Source organism: Peromyscus leucopus, chromosome 10 (assembly GCF_004664715.2).
Source record: "Peromyscus leucopus breed LL Stock chromosome 10, UCI_PerLeu_2.1, whole genome shotgun sequence".
Classification (NCBI taxonomy): domain Eukaryota; kingdom Metazoa; phylum Chordata; class Mammalia; order Rodentia; family Cricetidae; genus Peromyscus; species Peromyscus leucopus.
In genome coordinates this window covers 89,685,252-89,691,872 of record NC_051071.1, presented here as the reverse complement: position 1 = coordinate 89,691,872, position 6,621 = coordinate 89,685,252, and the positions used below count along the sequence as shown (strand labels likewise).

Genomic DNA, 6,621 nt, shown 5'->3' with positions numbered 1-6,621 from the left:
TACTTTCCCTCTCCTGGCAGTCATCAACTGTCCATAGCTCCTCCGCTGGAGGGGGAGGCTCCTGTGACCCTCCCCGCTTCATGCTGGAATGTTACAGAGACTATTAGAGTATGAACCTGACTTGTTTTCAACATTGAACTTTGTGATTTTGGAAGTGTCCTGTACTGCACACACTGCATCATCTGACTGCAGGGTCACAGTCTACACTTAGTCCCCCCCTCCTCTTCTTGTTCTTTAGAAATGGAGTTCAATATTTAGCTAAGGCACCCAAACCCCAAATCCTCCTGCCTCAGTCTCTCGGTTATAGGGATTACAATCGTGAACAATGAACTATTTCTCAATTGGTTTCTTCAGATATAAAATGAAACTATAAATCAATTTACATTGACAACCTGGGCGCTTAACAAGCCATATCCTGGGCTGTTCTGGCCCCCGTGTTTGTCCCTTTCTATGTTAAGCAGATATTTACCTCCTGCTTCCCCCACCCCGCACCCCTCCCCTTCTGCTAAACACTCCCCGCCCCCCCCCCGCCCCCGCCCCGCCCCCGCCCGAAACCTTTACTTTCTTTTTGTCTCCCCTGGGATTCTGGATGCTGATTTCTCATCTTTCAGCACTGGTGTGGGCCCGACCCTTGGCGCTGTGCAGACTGCCCAGCTCTCTGGAAGCTCGCCCTGAGCTGGGGAGGCCCAATCTCAGGGACTCACAGGGCTCCTCCTCCACGGTGTCCCTCTCCCATGCCCCCTGATCCCACCCCGTGGTGTCCCGGCAGGCTACTTCCTTTCCTCTTTGGGAGCCGCCCAGGTTGTGGCCTCTGAAGTATGGCTGAAAAGGTGGCCCAGAAGCAGAGGCTCCAGGACGCTGAGGGGCAGAAGCCAGAGCCTTGGGGAGAAGTTGCAGCTCTCCTCCTGTCCTGTGCACAAGCAGACTGGGCCCCTGCATCTGACCCTGGTGAGTGTGGGCAGGCAGGGCTGGGAAATCCTTTGCAGCTTCATTTCACGTGTGAAATGCAGACTACTGGTCATGTCACCTGTCTGCAGAGGGTATGGTGTCCACAGCGGCGGGCTGAGGATGTACAACCTTTGATCTCCAAATGTGTGAAGGTAAATAAAGCTGATGTTGAGTGGGTAAAGTTTTGTCAAGCAGTGAATTTACCACAAGTGCAAAAGGAATTTGTTAACACTGTTATTTTTAGGAACCAGAAAAATTTATTCTTTTTCTTTATCTCATAATTTAAAAATGCTCCAAAAATCTCTAGTTTGCTATACAGATATTCACCAACTTCTTACAACTCTTATTCAGATAGTACGGAAAAACTTTGAACAGATAGAAAAATTAAAGGCCAAAATAACTAGATTGTAAACCTTTCGGTGACTGTGTATCTATAATGCTATCTTCTTTTCTTGTGTAACACCAGAAATGTAATCGCTAGTCTAGTTTTACACACACAGAAAGTTTAACAGTCACACATATTTATTGAGCACCATTTGTCCAGGCCTGGGCATTTGCACAGAAGAGCCCTTCCTGTGGTGTTAACACAGGCCTCTCCAACAGTGCATTCTCTTCAATCAACCTGTGTTAAAATGCACACGCATGCGGAATCTTTTCTGCACGTAACTGTGTCTAAGGATCTGTGGAGCATTTGGCAGGATGAGAGGAAAATAAAATACAAACTAGAATGGAGAATTGTTGTGAGAAAGAACACTGGAATCAACATAAATACATTTAGGGGCCCTCAAAGCTGAATTGAGTTACATTTTAAGTGATTTATTCATTTTTATTTACTGTATATGAGTGTTTTGATTGCATGTATGTAAGTGTACTGCTTGGATACCTGGTGCTCCTGGAGGCCAGAGAGGGCACTGAATCCCCTGGAACTGGAGTGGCAGACCGTTGGTAGTCCCCATGTGGGAGCTGGGAATGGACTCCAGGTCCTCTGCAGGAGCAGAACCTAAGTTGAATTTGTGAGACCATAACAAGAAGGGGCCCGTCAGTCTCACAGCTCAGGCAGAAGAAGGGGAAGCAGCTCACTTCAGGATGTGAAACAAGAAATAATAGTCTAGATGACTTTGACTTCACACGTTTTCTCTTCAGGAATGGCTTTATTGTAGTATAATTAACAACATACACCTCACCAATTTACAGTGCACAATTCTGTGGCTATGGATATATTCAGAGGTGTGCAAACATAATTCCATAGCCTACCCTGCGTATTTAAGTCCAGAGATGCTTTACCACAGCTTCTCTTGGTGTGTGTGTGTGTGTGTGTGTGTGTGTGTGTGTGTGTGTGTGTGTGTGTGTGTGTTACACTGTGTGTGAAGATCATAAGATACTTTTGAGAGTCAGTTCTTTTCTTTCAACTTGTGAAGCGATCTCTCCTATATTTTCTTCCATGCTGGGTCCTCAGGGTTAGCTGGCCCTTCAGCTCCCAGGTGATTCCCCTGTGTTGGGATTCCAAAGGCATGCCACTGTGTTCCCCTTTTCATAGTGTTCTTGGATTGAACCCAGATCTCCAGTCTGTGCAGCCAGCTTTTTTTGGTTGGGAGACTTTTAATGACTGCTTCTATTTCCTTAGGGGTAATAGGTCTATTTAAATTGTTTATCTGTTCTTGATTTAATTTGGGTATGTGGTACCTATCCAGAAAATCATCCATTTCTTTTAGATTTTCCAATTTTGTGTAGTATAGATGTTTGAACTATAACCTGATGATTCTCCCGATATCCTTGGTGTCTTTTTTTTATGTCTCCTTTTTTGTTTGTGATTTTGTTAATTTGGATATTCTCTCTCTGCCTTTTGGTTAGTTTGGATAAGGGTTTGTCTATCTTGTTGATTTTCTCAAAGAACCAACTCTTGGTTTCATTGATTCTTTGTACTGTTCTCTTTGTTTCTATTTCATTGATTTTAGCCCCCAGTTTGAATATTTCCTGTCATCTACTCCTCTTGCGTGAGTTTGCTTCTTTTTGTTCTAGAGCTTTCAGGCGTGCTGTTAAGTCTCTACTCTGAGATTTCTCCAAATTCTTTATGTGGGCATTTAGTGCTATGAACTTTCCTCTTAGCACTGCTTTCATAGTGTCCCATAAATTTGGATATGTTGTGTCTTCATTTTCATTAAATTGTAGGAAGGCTTTAATTTTTCTTTATTTTTTCCTTGACCCAGTGGTGATTCAGTTGAGCATTATTCAGTTTCCATGAGTTTATTGACTCTTTGTAATTTGTGTTGTTGTTGAATTCTAACTTTTAGCCATGGTGATATAAGATACAGGGGGTTATTCCATTTTTTTTGAATCTGTTGAGATTTATTTTGTGACTGAGCGTGTGGTCAGTTTTAGAGAAGGTTCAATGAGGTGCTGAGAAGAAGGATTTTTTTTGTGTTTATGTGGAATGATTTATAGATGTCTGTTAAGTTCTTTTGAGTCATAACATCTTTTAGTTCCTTTATTTCTCTGTTAATTTTCTCTCTGGCAGACCTTTCCATTGGAGAGAATGGGGTGTTGAAGTCTCCCACTATTAGTGTGTGAGGTTTGCTGTGTGATGTAAGCTTTAGTAAAGCTTCTTTTACAAATGTGGGTGCCCTTGTATTTGGGGCATAATATTCAGAATTGAGATTTCATTCTTGAGGGATTGTTCCTGTGATGAATATGAAATATCTTTCATCTCTTTTGATTAATTTAAATTTGAAGGTTTTTTTTTGTTAGATATTAGGGTAGCGACACCAGCTTGTTTCTTATGTCCGTTTGGTTGGAAAGACCTTTTCCAAACCCTTTACTCGTAGGTAATATCTGTCTTCATATTTGAGGTATGCTTCTTATATGCAGCAGAAGGATGATCTTGTTTTCATATCCTTTCTATTAGCCTGTGTCTTTTTATAGATGAATTGAGTTCATTGATATTAAGGGATATTAATGATCAGTGCTTGTTAATTCTTGTGGGCTTTTTTTTTTTTTTTTTTTTTTTTTTTTTGGTTTTGGTGGTGGTGGTGGTAGTAGTGTATGTGTGTTTCCCTTCTTTGGGATCTGCTAGTGTGAGGTTATCTATTGCCCGTGTTTTCCTGGATTCAGCTAACTTTCTTTGGTTGGAGTTTTCCTTCTGGTACTTTCTGTAGAACGGGATTTGTAGATAGGTATTATTTAAATATGGTTTTGTCATGGAATATCTTATTTTGTCTGTCTATGGTGATTGAAAGTTTTGTTGGGTCTAGTAGCCTGGGCTGGCACCCATGGTCTCTTAGTGTCTGCAAAACGTCTGTCCAGGACCTTCTGGTCTTCAGAGTCTCCATTGAGAAGTCAGGTGTTATTCTGATAGGTCTGCACTTTATATATTACATGGCCTTTTTCTTTTGCAGCTCTTACTATTCTTTCTTTATTCTGTATGTTCAGTGTTTTGATTATTATATGGTGAGGGGACATTTTTTGGGTCCAGTCTATTTGTTGTTCTGTAAGCTTCTTTTATCTTCATAGTCATGTCCTTCTTTAAGTTGGGAAAGTTTTATTTTATTGTTTTGTTGCCTATATTTTCTATGCCTTTGAGATGGTATTCTTCTCCTTCTTCTCTCCCTATTATTCTTAGGTTTGGTCTTTTTATGGTGTCCCAGATTTCCTGGATGTTTTGTGTTAAGATTTTGTGTTGGATTTTACATTTTTTTGACTGATACATTTCTTCTATTGGATCTTCAGCACTTGAGATTCCCTCTTTCATCTCTTGCATTCTGTTAGTTATGCTTGCCTCTGTGGTTCCTGTTCAATTACCTAGATTTTCCATTTCCAGAATTCCCTGTTTGTGTTTTCTCTATTGTCTCTATTTTAATTTTCAAATCTTGAACTGTTTCCTTCACAGGTTTGATTGTTTTTTCTTGGATTTCTTTAATGGATTTACTGATTTCTTCCAATTTTTTGTTTGTCTTTTCCTCAAGTTCTTTAAGAAAAAATTTTATTTCCTCTTTAAGGGCCTCTATCATCTTCATAAAGATATTTTAAGGTCATTTTCTTCTACTTCTTCTACATCGGGACATTAAGGTCTTGTTGTTGTAGAACCACTAGGTTCTGGTGGTACCATATTGCTCTTTATGTTGTTGAATGTATTCTTACACTGATGTCTACCCATCTGGGATTGGGGTAATTATAGGTACAGGTGTTGATTTTTGTGATGTCTTTGTTGGATGGGTTTTTTGTTCTTTTATTGTCTTTTGGCCTGAATGGCCAAAGGTTCTGGTGATTATCTGGTTGTCAGGCCAAGTAGGGTTGTCTCAGCTGATGTTTGTGCATTTGGGTGCCTAGATTCAGCTGTCGACCAGTTCTTCTGGCTGGTGTGGGTTGTGCCTGTGTCTATGGAGTCTGTTATCCCAAGTGGTGTAGGTTTTGTTTGTGCCCGCTCTTCCAACTGATATGGGTGGTGCTTGTTCCTCCGGGGCTGCTCTTCTTCCCATTGGTGCAGTGGTGCCTGTGCCTCCAGGTGCCACCGCTGACCTGCTGCTGGGGCTCTTCCTTTGATTGGTGCAGTGGTGTCTGTGCCTGTGGGGGTCACTGATACCACAGGGGATGTTTGGTCAGGGGGAGGATGGTGGGTTAGGTAGGTTTGGGCAGTGGGGTGTGTCTTGTAGGTTACAGAGTCCAATGGGTGGTGGTATTGGTGGAGTGGCCTGCCTGTAGGAGTCCCACTTGCTGAGCAGTTGCTGGGGCTGACATGGAAGGGCGAGGCACATGGGATGTGCCCTGGGGTCTGGGGCCTGGAGACTGGGGCACTCTGGCTAGGAGACCAGTCACTCAGGTTATTTAAGAGCACTTTTCTTAGTAAAATGCTGAGGCATCAAATTTTAAATCATAGAAAAATATCAACATAGATATCACTGGACTTGAAATATTTTCCTATTAACTACGAGAATCTGAAAGTTCTAGAAGGTTTTATGGCAAAACTGTCAGGGGTGGGGACTACCAAGGCACAAACAGAAAAAAGGAGACAGTAAGCTTCACTACAACCATTCCCATCTCGTGAGCTCCAAGTTTGAGGTCTCAGGGTCAGAGTCCTCAGCCTCAGTCTTCCTAATCCCACCATAATCCTGGCAGTGTAGCAAGCATGCTTTGTTCATTTTAGTAGTCACTCAGATAAGTAACAGAACCCAGGGTGTGCATGGTCCTCTAAGCTTCCAGAAGGTTTCTCTCACTGAGGTGGGAGCATACTCAAGCAGTGTCATATGTGCTGAACAACTCTAAATGGACAGTACACAATTCACATGGATAGCTAGGATTCCCACACTAGGGTACAGAGCAAAATGTGGAAATTTCATCACTCAAATATCAACTTTATAAGCAACTACCTGCCTCCGAAATTTACTAAGTACTGTTTTCCAAAACCACAGATTACAGAATATATACATTACTAACAAGAAGAAAGAAACTCCAGGAGCTAGAGATGGTTCAGCACACTTGCTGCATTTCCAGAGGACCAACGTTCAATTCTCAGGACCCACATGGCAGGTCACAACTGTTGTGACTCTGGTTCTGGGGGACTTGAGATTTCTTTTTTTGGTCTCTACAAGCACCACTAGTTGCTCCTCATGGCTTGCTCAGCCTGCTTTCTTAAACATCCCGGGACCCCAAAGTAGTCTAGACTCTCCCACATCAATCATC

General features: G+C 42.1%; 1 protein-coding gene across 3 annotated transcripts in view; it reads left to right on the top strand.

Moving 5' to 3' along the window:
• Positions 1-561: 561 nt before the first annotated feature.
• Positions 562-6,621, top strand: part of LOC114691801 (ATP-binding cassette sub-family G member 3-like) — a 55,527-nt gene continuing 49,467 nt past the window's right edge. For 2 of the 3 annotated variants that reach the window (XM_028867327.2, XM_037209252.1), the window contains exon 1: positions 562-948. The gene's annotated coding sequence lies outside the window, so the exon portion shown is untranslated. Of the gene's footprint in view, positions 949-1,037; positions 1,101-6,621 lie in introns of all 3 variants that reach the window. The other variant, XM_037209251.1, reaches the window with a different exon arrangement.